The following is a 13,925-nucleotide window of genomic DNA, read 5'->3' on the forward strand; positions in this document are numbered from 1 at the left end:
CCAACACTAAAGGGCCCCACAGGTGGAACGCTGAGGGAATAACCTAAACTCTATAATTACAACTACATTAACTTTAACCAAATTTTCACCTGGATCCTTAAAGTACTGAATCAACTTCTTTACTCAAGTAAAACATAAAAAGTACCTGCTCTAAAATGTACTCAAAGTGAGAAAGTAAAATAAGTCCTTAAAGAAGGTTTCTACCAGATATTTTTGTGTAAGACGAAGTGAACATTGTGCTATATTCAAGTAATAACAAAATGATATTAGTAGATAGGAATACAAACTTTATTGTAGTCTAATATTTAATTCTAATTATACTCAGCTTGAACCAGTTAACTAGAACATGACCGGAGACAAAAGAAGGAAAGATAGCTCTATTTTCTGTTGCCTACATTTTAAAGACAAAAATGAGTAAAGTCAGGGGTTTAAGTGGGACTCAGCAGGTGGAGGAACCCTGAAATCAGTTGTAGTGGCTCAGCGAGGGAAAAAGAATCACAACTAAAGATAATAACTATTGAGTGGCCTAGTAGATTTTCTTAATTCAGTCTGTGATCAGCTGACCTGTGCTACTGAGGTTTACTGCTCTTTGTGGGTTTACACAACTGAATTCAATAAGATATGATGATTTATGAATTGTCCTGGCTGATTTCCGTCCTCTACACTGACAGTAGATTTTTCATGCTGTCTTTGTACTAGACTGAATAAAGTTGGTATGAAGGTGGAATTCAGTGAATGAAGTTTCATCAGTTTCATTTCAAACTTATCTCATCTTGATGTAACCATGAAGCCACAGCCACTGTGCACCACACACTGTTCTTTACTTTAGATCCATCACAGTACAGCAAGCTAACCTGTTTATCCTGCACTAACTTGCTGTATTTTTATGCAACCTAGAATAACATAGTCTGCCTCTGTTTGTTTTGCTGAATGTTTCACAATATGAAAAAAACATAGTGTCACATGTTCAAAGCCAAAATTTGATTCAAAAGGGCTTTGAACATGTAAGCTTTTATCAGTTGTCACTGAACAGTCCTTACCTTTGAATTTAACTCTGTTCTTCCTCTCCTGGCCTGTCTTTCTTATCTTTCTCCATCTCTGAGTGAAGTTATCTTGCATTTTTCTCTCCCTGTAAAATACAGCAGCTTGACCTTTAGCTAGCAACACACTGTGCGACAAACTGCACACAGTTTGTGTGTTTGCTGATGTTTGCTGAGCTGATAAACAACGTTCCCTCTAATGTTTCATGTGTCTGAGCGAACACACAAACTCCCTGAGCGTCCCTTGGACCACTGTGAGCAACAGCAGACGTGTGCACTGTGGTCACGCCAGCATCCAAGTTACATGTTTATTAAAATAATCAAATTACAGCATTTACATTTCTGTTAGACTACTTTTAATTACCTGCTTTAGCCCACGTACAGTGAAAATTAAAAAGAATCTTGACCTCAAATCATGACCTGTGTGGCATGTTAACACTATTGGAAGTAAAAATAACTTGAACTCCAATTTTGAAAACACAACTTTCTTGTTTTTTTGTTGTTGTTTTTTTAAATAAAGCTCTGACTTATATTATGAGTCTGTGGTCTGTTAGAGAGTCTGTAACTCTCTGTCTGCAAAATACAGGATATACTGACCAATGTTGGGCAATTAATTATATAGTCACTTCTTCAAAAAAAAGTAAACGAGTTATGCAAACAACAAAGTTTTGCAGCTGTTTACCTAAAAATGCAGCCAAGGCGTTTTTAAATAAACATTTCAAACTATTTGCAGAACAATCAGCTGTTCTGCATCAAATCTGATGCCACACAAATTATTTGTGCCGCTCCAAAAAATAATTTCTGTCCACTATGAGATAAAGGAGAACAACAGCCTGATACCTGCAGGCCTGACAGCAGCAGATGTGTCACTGCTGTAACACCTGTAACACTCAGCAGTCGCCTCATTGTTCTGACACACAACAAAACTATTGACTACACTACACACTAACTACACACTAACTACACACTAACTACACACTAACTACACACTAACTACACGAGATTTGCGCTAAACCTCACAAATCTCTCACATCTCAAAACACGCCGTCACTCCTAAAACTTCCCCCCTTCCTAAACAACTACATGCCATGTTGCCATATCATTTTCTGATTGGTCGACATTGTACATTTTTTGACCAATAGGAAAGGCTGGGGATTTTTTCGAGCGCTTTCCTTATAAAACGCTGTTTTTACCGTTTCTTCCCGCAGTAAATATAAACAACGACAGTATTCAGGAAGAAAACCAAACATTGCAGATATTTTATCATAACTCTGGTTTTACGTGGCCGATCAACACAATTTAAAAACTGGTATAAAGTCCACACTTTTTCTGTCAGTTGCTCCGTCTGTCCTGCTCACATCTCCAATGGTTGTCCACGTTGTCATTAACGTGGCTTCACTCCACATCACAGCAAAAAAAAATTTCTGGCACAACTTCACCTGCTTCCAAGGTGCATGGAGAGGATGAAAGAATTCACAAAGCAGGAACTCCTCCACATCAGCCACGCAGCTTTGCTCGCTAAAACACCGGTGTGGGCACATAAGGACGCTGTGTAGCCTGTCAACGACGTTGATTAGCTGCGTATATGCGAATGTGAATCGCATCATTGGCTGGACTACAGGATAAGGTGGCATCGTTCTAACCCCAAAGTATTAATTTTAATTTCAATGCAGGTGAGGTTGTTTTTTTTTTGCATGCAACGCAGATTTTCTGTGAGCAGAGACCATGCAAGCAGTGCGCAATTGTGCACGCGCGCAGTTTAGAGGAAACACTGCACTACTAAACACTACTAAGAACACTGAATTTAAAATTACCTGCCGCAAAATGTTACTCCCTTCATGTTCGCTCTTCTTCTGTATCACTGGCTAGATGCCGAAGTATGAAGACCGCAACTTATCGACACCACATCTCTTATTATGCGACATCACCTGGTGATTAATACAGCAAACAGGCCGGGCTTTCATGTGTTACTATTTAGGCTCAAATGGGTTTGGTCATGTTATGTCTATGTGTTCTCTTTACCTGAGTCAAACTATTTCTCCCCACATTTTTAGCTTCTTGCTGACTTGTTGATAAGTCTTTTCCAAAAGATCTAAAACTCTAACCCCAACCCGTGGAAGTGTCCCATAATCCACAATGGTTTTTCTGTGTAAAGTCGGTTTCCTTTCCACATCTTTGTTGATTTCAGAGTTAAACTTTGTTTCTTTTTAAAAAAGGAAACATGCAAAATTTTAGAGGTTGAAGAATGGTTCCTGATTTGACTCTTTCACTTCTTATTGATCTTTTCATATTATAAAACCTAATAAAATAATAAGGACTTAAGGTGTTACAAGGTGTTACAAGCTTCATTTACAAAGGATTTATATTTAAACGATTTTGAATGATAAGGATTGTATTTGATTGAAAATACTATAATTATAGAGATATTTAACATTTGTTTTTCAGACTTATTAAATAACTTGTGGATATGTATATAATGTGCATTTTTTTAAATTTATTTTTACATTTTTGTAATTTTACCAATTTTGGTCAATAATTTTAAAAGAAATGTAATAAACATATGAAACACCATTGTCCTTATACCTTTTAACAGTTTACTAATACTTGTTATATAATAAGTATAATGTTATATACAAAAATTAATATTTATTTATTTATATATACACCATTTTTCACCATTTTAGTAGGGAACACTTTCATAACAAATCCCCTTAAAATTGCAGTCTATTTTTTCCTGTCATTTTTGTGTCTTTTTTTACTCAGTGCATCAAGTTTTATCTTTTAAATGAACATTGTATTTTTTATGTTAATTTTGATTTTTACAAGCTTTTTAAGTCCAAAAACATTTTCCTAATACAAAATTTTAAATTCATATTTTTCTGTCAGTTACATGCTTTACTAGTCATTAATTAGTTAATGGTAATTCACCGGCTATTTTTGGATTATTTTCTTGATAGCTCATTCATTTCAAAATTTAAAAAAAAATCAGTTAAAAATTTTTTCTTTTCTTCATATAATGAACTTCACAGCTGATACTGTCAAAGTGGCAACAATACAGTATTGTTATTAATTCAGCAATTATTTTATTAATGCCATACAATGTTTTTTTTAATCTATGCATTAGGAATAATCTCATCATTTGGTCAGTTCAGCTTGGATTAAGGTTCATGATAGTGTTAGGACTTCTAATTATACCCCACAGACATATTTTCAGCCATTCTAATTGGGTGCTGAAAGCTTTCTGTTAATATTTTTTGGATTAGTAAAGTCAAGCCAATTACAATCTAACCTCCAAAACATATTGAAACCAATGGATCTAAGGGGATTTACAGGGCAGATTTATCTTCCAGTACCGTCGCTTTTACATCTGTGTGCCATTTAATGCCTGTACCTCATCACAAAGCTGATTGTTTTCACCCAACAAAACTATTTGGAAATAGTTATTAATCTCCCTCCACAGTGGAGTCTGTTTTGCTGAGACATAATCTGCCAGAGTCTGATTGAGCTACATAATCCCAGCCCCTCGAGTCTCTATTGGATGTCTCTGTTGGTGGCTGGAGATGTGACCCCACCCCCGCGTCCTCTGGCGTAGCTTCTCTACTGTATGAGTCTGCCCTGGGGGCTAAACAATATGCTCCTATTTTTTTTTTTCATTTTTTAATTAATCAGAACCTAAATCTGTGTGTCTGAGAACAGAGCTGCACCGTCTGACGGATGATGATTCTCACACATTCTGTTAGCTTTTCTACATTGATTTCTTACCTTCTTCTTTCTCCCTTCTTCCTCTGGTTCTTTCCTTCTTTATCATTAACCACCTCACCCCGTGTTTGTTTCTTTTTCTATCTCGCTTTTTAATCCTGCAAATCCACACTGCTATCTTTTTCCCCCTTTGGCCCCGACCCTCACCACCACTTCATTGCTCCTTCCTCAACTCACACCCGTACCTTCTTTCACCCTTGTTGTCCTGTCTACCTCCTTTTCTGCAACCAAGTGTCCCAACAGGAGCAGATTCAGGGTCAGTAGTTTTTATCCTGGATCATTTGTATCAGTGAGTGTGCAAAGTGCATAACTGAGCTTAAATCATCACTTGCTGTGACACTGCGCAGCCGTTGGAGATGCACTGACGTGGAAGTGAGTGACAGCTGGGCTGGTCTAGGAATGAATGGAGGATCAATGACACATATCAACAGACAACTCTGAGCTGCGGGAGGGGAGGAGGTCTGTGTGTGTGTGTGTGTGTGTGTGTGTGTGTGTGTGTGTGTGTGTGTGTGTGTGTGTGTGTGTGTGTCTGGGAGGGGAGGAGGTGTCTGTGTGTGAGAGGGAGACAGAGAGAAACATTTGTACACACTTCCATTACACAGTTAAAATGTTACTAACGACAAAACTTCCTAATATGACGTTTTTATGATCTAAGAAGGGCAAGTTAAAAGTTAGAGTGAACATAAAATGCTGGACCTATACTGCTATATGTAATAAACTATTAAATGCAAAGAAGATGTTAATTAATAAAGTATGTATTTGTGTTGTCTCAAACTTAAAATCAAAATTCAAATTTACCTTTAATGTACCTTGTTTCATAATGAGGATATACATTATATATTGTTAATATTTATTCTCCAACCAGCGGTCAAAAACAAATACTGTTTAAATTGCAAAACGACCAAAAACTAAATATGTAATGAAAATAAAGCTAACAACTTTCTTTGTTTTGTTTTTGATGGAGGTTTCTTTTTCTGTTACTGATTACTATACAGCTTCTATATTTAAAGACTTCGTTTTTTTCATTAAAAAAAAAACCCTGCATACTGCACAGTAGTATATTGAAAAAGCTCACTCTAGCATGAACTTTGTATCCTTTTACAAATGTTTACCTAGTAACAGCAGTTCTTCATTCTGTGAGTCTATTATAGCCAATCGATGAGCTCCCTCTGCTGGTAAGAGTGGAGCAGCACTCCTTGGTCATATGACCAAGGAGCCCACAAAAAGTGAGTGGTATGTATGTATATTTATCTTTTGGTTTATATTTTTGAACCAGTGGTGAGGTATCTTTTGAAGATCAACTGGTTTTTGAGAAGTTCATGTTGCATTATGATTTAAAAAGCAAACACAATTGTTTGATAATAATTCTGAACCTCGTCAACTGAAAACTCAAACAGTTTGTTTGTTCTTCATCCATCTGGGCCTTACTCTTTCTGTCTAAATTTCTCAGACTTTTTATCTGATTTAATGCCCACCTCAGATAAAATAATTATTCTGGATAATTGTGACATCCATGTAGATAATGAAAATGGCAGCTTCAATGTTAATCTATTATCAGACTCAACTGGCTTCTATCAAAATGTGAAAAAGCCACCCACCACTTTAATATCGCTGGAGATCTTGGTTTGACACATAGCATAGAAACTGAACGTTTGACAATATTCCCTGAAATCCCCTCTCATTTCCTAACAACATTTAAAATCACAATAATGGATTACACAACAGTGGGGAATAGATTTCATTACAGTACGTGTCTTTCTGAAAGTGCTGTCACTAAATTTAAGAATATAGTTCATCCACTGTTGTCTTTTTCACTGCCATATGCCATCATAGTGCAGAGCAGCTACCTGAAGGCACCTCGATTATTGAGACCAATTATCTTGTTAATAATCTTCACTGTGTATGACGCTGGAGACTGTAGCTCCTCTAAAGAAATTCTGTGTAATCCTCAAATTCAGACTTAAAGCAGATGATGCATAAGCTGGATTGGAAATGGCATCTTGATGATTTCAAAGATCATCATTTAGCCTGGAAAAATAATTTGTTGTTCTCTTAAAAGCCCTCTTACAGCTAGAACATTTTATTATTATCACTGATTCTTCAGCACTGTAGCCAGACTTCCAACAGCTCATAGCACTGTTGAGTGAAGCATTACTTTAAATTTAACTAGTAAAGACTTCCTGAATTTCCTCACAAATAAAATTTTAACCATTACAGAAAAAATTGCTCATATCCATCTCACAGACATAACATTATGTACAACTACTTTCAATACCATTTATTATTCTACAGAGTCCTTCTCCGATTGATTTTTCCAAGTTTGTCCCATGGTTCAGTTTGTTTTCACACAGAGAAAAATCCAAGTAAACTCCCAGCAAACCAAACTGCTTCACTACAAAGCACGTGAGACTGTTTAGTCCACTCATTAGGCAAATGTGTCCGAGGCAGGAGCAACAAAAGGAAATACAGGAAGAAGGTGCTGTCTGAGAAAACTGAGACTTTACAGTTTGTGACAAAGTGTTCACATCTTCCTGATTTCTTTTTCTTTTTTTTTGTATGACTTAAAGGTTTCAGATCATCAAACAAATTTAAATAATATAAAAAGATAACATGAGTAAACACAAAATGCAGTTTCTACATGAAACTCTAAGACAACACTAAACCACCTGCAGGTTTAGTGTTGATCCAGTCTGATAAATGAACCAAATACAAATTAATGTTGAACTGCTTATGAAGACTTTCAATTTACTTGGTCAAATGCCCGCATCTAAAGAGACAACTGTGGTTTCTAATTTGCTGATAGAGCAAAAGTCTGTTATATTTATTCGTCTATATTATTAGCTGAGTATCTAAAACCTGTCTTATCAGGATGTGTTATAAATGGAGTGATTTTTATTTTTGTTGTCTTATGACAAGGACTTTGATTACATTTTTTGTTCTATTTCCAATAGATTTTCTAAACCATTTTTTCCTTTTTTCTCTTACGTGAAGAGCAAGATTTTATTTTGCCTTTCCTGTTTCCTATAGAACACATGGTCATTGTTATCTAAATACAGTGCCCATTCATTTTTTTTAACTCTTGTTCTTTAATTCTTGTTCTAATTGTTGGTGTGACTCTTTTTCTGTTAATTAATATGGCTACGCCTCTTTGTTTTGAGTTGTAACCAGCTGAGAACGTGAGACTTGTGTGTACAGATGTTTTGGACATTTGAGTGTACTGCAGAAAAGCAACATCTGCCTGTAAGTTATTAAATCGATTAGTAATTTTAAGATTCTATTCCCTGCAACCATCCACACATATATTCCATGTGACAAACCTCAGTATGTTCATGTTTAAACTGACTGGTGAAGTGTTGAATGTTCACTAAAGTTTTGTGTGTGTGTATCTTGTATGGCTGTATATTGGTGTGTGTATGTGTGTTTGGGATGGATGTATGTTTATGTGGTAAAATGCAGCACTGAAGGCAGAGCACACATAACGCTGAGTGCAGAAGGAGAACAGAAAAGATGTGAAAGGTGAATAAGGCAGTGCAACCACCCAAGAGCCACTCTGAGTGACCTAACAGTGTTTCCCAACCGTGGAAGATTATCTGGTTCCACCAGGGAGAACAATTACATTCTCCTCCACTAGGGGACGACGACTACTTGCTCTAATTAAATGGGTTGCCAACTGCCAGTAAAAGAGAAGAAGACAAAGAAGCAATTACATAATAGTCATGCTGCGAGATGACGCAGTGCGTAATAGCAATAGATAAGTAAGTAGTCAGTCTGGCCCTGCCCTGGAGAAAATCCAACCCAGATGAAGACCCTAGCATGAGTAGTGGTCAGAAGAAAGCAAAAAAGGTATACTGGGATCAAACCGAGCCAATTCCTCTACACCTGGTGTGCGGGGGAAAATGATCAATGTCCTTTTTGTGACGTTTTTGTTTGGTGGAGTGTGCTGTGCCTCCAAAATGTTGGGAAACAGTAATAACAACAACAAAAACATGGAGAAAAACCCTAACAGGGTATGGCAGATAGACAGAGACGTCTGTCAGTGGGAAATGTAAGGTGGGAAGAAAAAAACAGAAGGAGGTGTTTGTGTGTAGAGCTTCAACCAACTGAGTTGATTCCAGAGTATCTAAAGAGGGCAGCTAAGCTTTGGAAGGTTGATCCGGGCGGGAGGCCAGATATTTCAGGACTTGCAGGAAACCCTAGAAGGAGGTGTGGGATTGGACAACTTGTGGATGATCACCTCCAGCATCGTGTGCATCGAAACAGGAAAAAGGAAGATCAAGAGAAAGAAGAAATTAAAAAAAAAAACGAATAAAAATGTCTGAACTACCACATGGTAGAGACGGAAAAGAAAATGAACAAAACAAAGGAAAAGGCCAAGCAGATTCAATTTTATTAATACAGCGCTCGATCACAACAACAGTTGCCTCAAGGTGCTCGGTTGGGACCAAGCAGATGGTGGCAACACCTACAGATTTGAAGCCTGAGATATGTTAAAGAGAAATATTTTCATATATGGTTAAGATGTCTTTTATATATAAGCTGGCTCCCGTGCATGTCCAGGGCGGGTTTACTTCGGGGATGGCGTTCCTTTGCTGCTGGAGGGAGTTGCCAGAACTTCACCGCTCTGGTCCTCCAGGCTGAAGTTGGTTGGAATGTAAGCATAATTCCTGCTGTAACCGTAAAAGCTGTCATAGAATAAACTGGCAGATAAATTTAGTGGCTGAAATGTTTTCAGTGGTGCGCAATGTTAACTGTTAATGAGATTTTGCTTTGTCTCACATTACTCCAGCAAAGCTCTCCTCACTTACCTGAAACTTCCTCTGCAGCCTGCTCATTCGGCCCGGTTCTCCCGGATCCATTTCTGTCTGCTTTTGGCTCCTGGGGGGTTATTTCGACTTCCACCTTCATTTTCAAAGAGAAAGACACTCACACCCGACATTCCCTCTCTTTCTCTTTCTCACGCTCACACACTCCACAAGAAGATTGTTGATTTATGTGTCTGTGCATTTTTGCATGTTTGCTTTTCTTACAGGTGCGGCAGTTGGTGATTTCAGACCATAATTCTGATCACAAAAGCTGACAGATAGGGCAGGATTTTAAAAAATAAATAAATAAAAATGATGATGACGATGAAGCTGTGACGGATTATTAGAGATCCTTCTGGACTGTGTGACCTCTGTGTGTCTGATTCAGCAGTTGTGCTAGTCTCATCTGTCACACACCCCGTCTTCTAAGGTAAGGTTAACTTACATAGAGGAGAACGGGGGTCTAGACAGGGGAAGGTGAGACTGGGACACCGAGGAACACACAATGGGACAAATCGGGATTATCAAGACGCGCAAATTAAACTCAATACCATCAAAATAAATTGGTAACTAAGACAAACAGACACACAATATAACATCAACTATCAAGGATTATTTTTACTGAGTTTATACTTTTGCTGCATTCAATTTGAGAAAAATTGTCCATCATTTTCTGTGGAATAAAGGACAATTTTGCTCATTTGATTTTAAACTATGGTAAATGGCCTGTATTTGTATAGCGCTTTACTAGTCCCTAAGGACCCCAAAGCGCTTTACATATCCAGTCATTCACCCATTCACACACAGGTGATGGCAAGCTACCAGAGGCGAGGCTGCCGGACACTGGCGCCACCGGGCCCTCTGACCACCACCAGTAGGCAACAGGTGAAGTGTCTTGCCCAAGGACACAACGACCGAGACTGTCCAAGCCAGGGCTCGAACCGGCAACCTTCCGATTACAAGGCGAACTCCTAACTCTTGAGCCACGATCGCCCCACACAACTATGCACAACTGTGGTGTAGGTGAGCCAGAGGAAGAAAAATGTATCAGAAAATTTAATGTCAGCTTTAAAATAAATTTTGCTAGATTCAATTCAATTTTATTTACACAGCGCCACATCACAACAACAGTCACCTCAAGGTGCTTTACATTGTAAGGTAGACCCTACAATAATACACACAGAGAAAAACCCAACAATCATATGACCCCCTATGAGCAAGCACTTTGGCAACAGTGGGAAGGAAAAACTCCCTTTTAACAGGAAGAAACCCCACCAGACTCGGGGAGGGGCGGGGCGGTTGGTTGCGGCAGATGGCAGATGGGTGAGGAGAGGAAGACAGCACAAAAGACACATTGTGGAAGAGAGCCAGAGATTGATAATAACTAATGATTAAATGCAGAGAGGTCTATAAACACAGGTGAGTGAAGAAGAAATACTCAGTGCATCATGGGAATCCTCCAGCAGCCTACACCTATTGCAACTACAGGAGGATTCGGGGTCACCTGATCCACCCCTAACTATATGCTTTATGGAAAGGAATAGTTTTAAGCCTAAAAAGCGAAGAGTGTGTCCGTCTGCTGAATCCAAACTGGAAGCTGGTTCCACAGAAGAGGGGTCTGAAAGCTGAAGGCTCTGCCTCCCATTCTACTTTTAAATACTCTAGGAACAACAAGTAGGCCTGCAGTGTGAGAGCGATGGAAATGACAGTTCGCTTGACATCATTGTTGATCCTGTGTCAGTGAGACACAAAAGTTGCTCTTAAACCCAGAGGCAACCCATAATTATGCAATTTCTCATCTCTTGGATAATTAAGATTAAGGAACTGACCTCCCGCCCATTCTTCCTTCAGTGGGCTGCTTTCAGTCATTATGCAAATGTACTGTTTATGAGATTGAAACCTGCAGTCAGCTGAGACTGAAGACGTCACTGGATGAGTGACGAAATGTTTCTCCCACAAAACGCTGCGTCCAGATGAACAGAATCAACTTTTGGAGAATCATTCTCATCTCTCTCCCTCTTTGTGCTGACAATCAAGCCAAACACCAACATCATCAAATATACAGTTGAAACCAGATATTTACAAACTCTTCAGATAAAAACACAAACACTTTTTTAATTGTAACATCAAATCAGACTAAATGTTTATTTTTTTAGATTGATAAATATAAAAAACACATTTGTTAACTTTAAGAGTAAAGAGAGAAACTATCTGTATTTCTTAATTGTAAACGGCACCAAATTGTATTCAAACTGAGCCACACTTATGGAGCTCCACAGTTCTCTTCCTGGTGTTTTGTTGACATCTCTTGATGTTCCCATGTCACAGAAACAGGCTCTGTGTTTTGCCTTATATGCATCCACAGCTGTGCCACCAATTTACTCACATGGACTCTACTAACCAATCAGAAGCTTCTTCAGCTCAGAATGGAATCGTCTGGAGTTTTCTTATTAATTAACAATAAACTTAGTGTACATGTGCTCCTACATTTGATGATTAAAATAGAAGCTCTGTCTCTCTTTATTCTGACATTTAACTAATTCAAAAGATATTTCAATATTTATTTATCTAAAACAAAACAAGTTTACTCTAAATTGATGTTGTACAGTAAAAAAATGTTCTTGTGTTTTCCATAAAGTGTATGTAAATATCTGGTTTCAACTGTGAATGTACTGCTGTGGGTTGAAATTCCTCTTGTTTTGCGTAGAAATATACTGAACAACATGCGCTTCGAATATTGTGTGTAGTTTTTGTTTTATACAGCTGTCAACCAGGCATCTAACTGAAAAAATGACACTCCAAAAGACTGAAAAAACAACCTGGGCTTGAGCCCAGTAAGCCACCCCGCTCCGCCACTGCTTAAACCACCGTGGAGACTTCTGTGGACCCAACAAGACTAAAGAAAAATTCTCATATGAGAGACGTTTCTCTCCACAGCTGTGGGTCAGGGTCAGAAAGCATGAACTGGACTCAGTACAACAGGTGGGCCGCTTGGGAGGACAGTCATAACAGCCAAACGCCAACTTTACACTTCAGTGCTGTTTTATCGAGTCCAAAATCCAGCGCAGGTTTGTCACGGCCTGGTCTTATTTTGAAAGGTCGGACAGGAAATCCTGTTTATTTCCTTGTCAGTGTCTGCTGCTGACGCAGGAGTGACCGCTCAGTCAAGGAGTGAGGAGGCTGGGCTGACGCTCGGCCAGTAACACTGCTGCTGCAGCAATGATGCGGTTTATTGTGGAGTGTCGGAGGACGCTGCGAGCGAGCACCCCCAAGGATGGAGGGTAAAACAGCAACACTTACTCTCTGCGCTCAGTGCTCATTTCTGTCTTAATGTAGACTCCAGAAGACTGACACATGTTTCTCCAGTCCTTAGGCAAGTAGTTTGTAGTAGGCTTTTATAATATCATATAGATAACTGTAACTATGTATGTGGCATGTCCTGACATACTTACCCAGATGTACAGAATGTGAAAATGCTGACACGTGATGAGAAATGCTCTTTGTTTTTGCACATGTAAAAGCGGAGCGGGATGTGGAGACGACTTTGGCAGATCAAAGTGAAATTAATTGTACTAATTTAATGTTCCTGGTGATAAATAACCCACTAATGCAACGCATCAGTTTTCTAGTAGCTGGTAGTCGCTACAACAACAGCATTGTAATAGTTTTAGCAGCAGAATAAGATTGAGAATAAAAAGATATCTAATTTTGACATACTCATAATTGTGTGTTTGAATCCACATAAAACAAAACAACTGTAACACTTACAAGTAGGGCTGGGTTTGGATGATCTATTTATCGATTAAAATCGATTCTAGCTTGGATAACGTGTAGGGCTGGGTATCGTCACTGATTTCTAGAATCGATTCAATTCCGATTCACAAGGTCCCAAATCGATTCGATCCACGATTTAATTCGATTCGATTTGATTCAATTCGATTTGAATCTGGGAAATTTTGACAGTCAGAAATATTATAATTCAGATCAGCACATTTACATATTTTTGTATCTATGAAAAGGAAGCTGACACACGCAAGACTTTATCAAAGGTGTGAGCGTCACAGCAGAGGCCTTTGTGTCAAAGTAGCTGAAGATAAAACACATTTAAACATGAAGGTGATTTTCCTGTTCTGGGATTTTATAAAAATGTTCTGCAGTACATCAAAAACGAAAGAAAACCATTAATCAACATATGAACATTACCTCTGACGTTACAGCGGTTTTATTAGAGACACGGCGTTTTGCATTTTGCATAATTTTAAAAAGTTTAAATTTGTTCAATATTGAACGGCAGAAATGAGGTTTTCTTTTCGCAAGTATGTAA

This window comes from Aulonocara sp. 'chitande type north' Nkhata Bay, linkage group LG18, assembly GCF_057382095.1.
Source record: "Aulonocara sp. 'chitande type north' Nkhata Bay isolate Kocher_YH1m ecotype deep benthic linkage group LG18, A_spYH_male_GT1.1, whole genome shotgun sequence".
In the NCBI taxonomy this organism is placed as follows: Eukaryota; Metazoa; Chordata; class Actinopteri; order Cichliformes; family Cichlidae; genus Aulonocara; species Aulonocara sp. 'chitande type north' Nkhata Bay.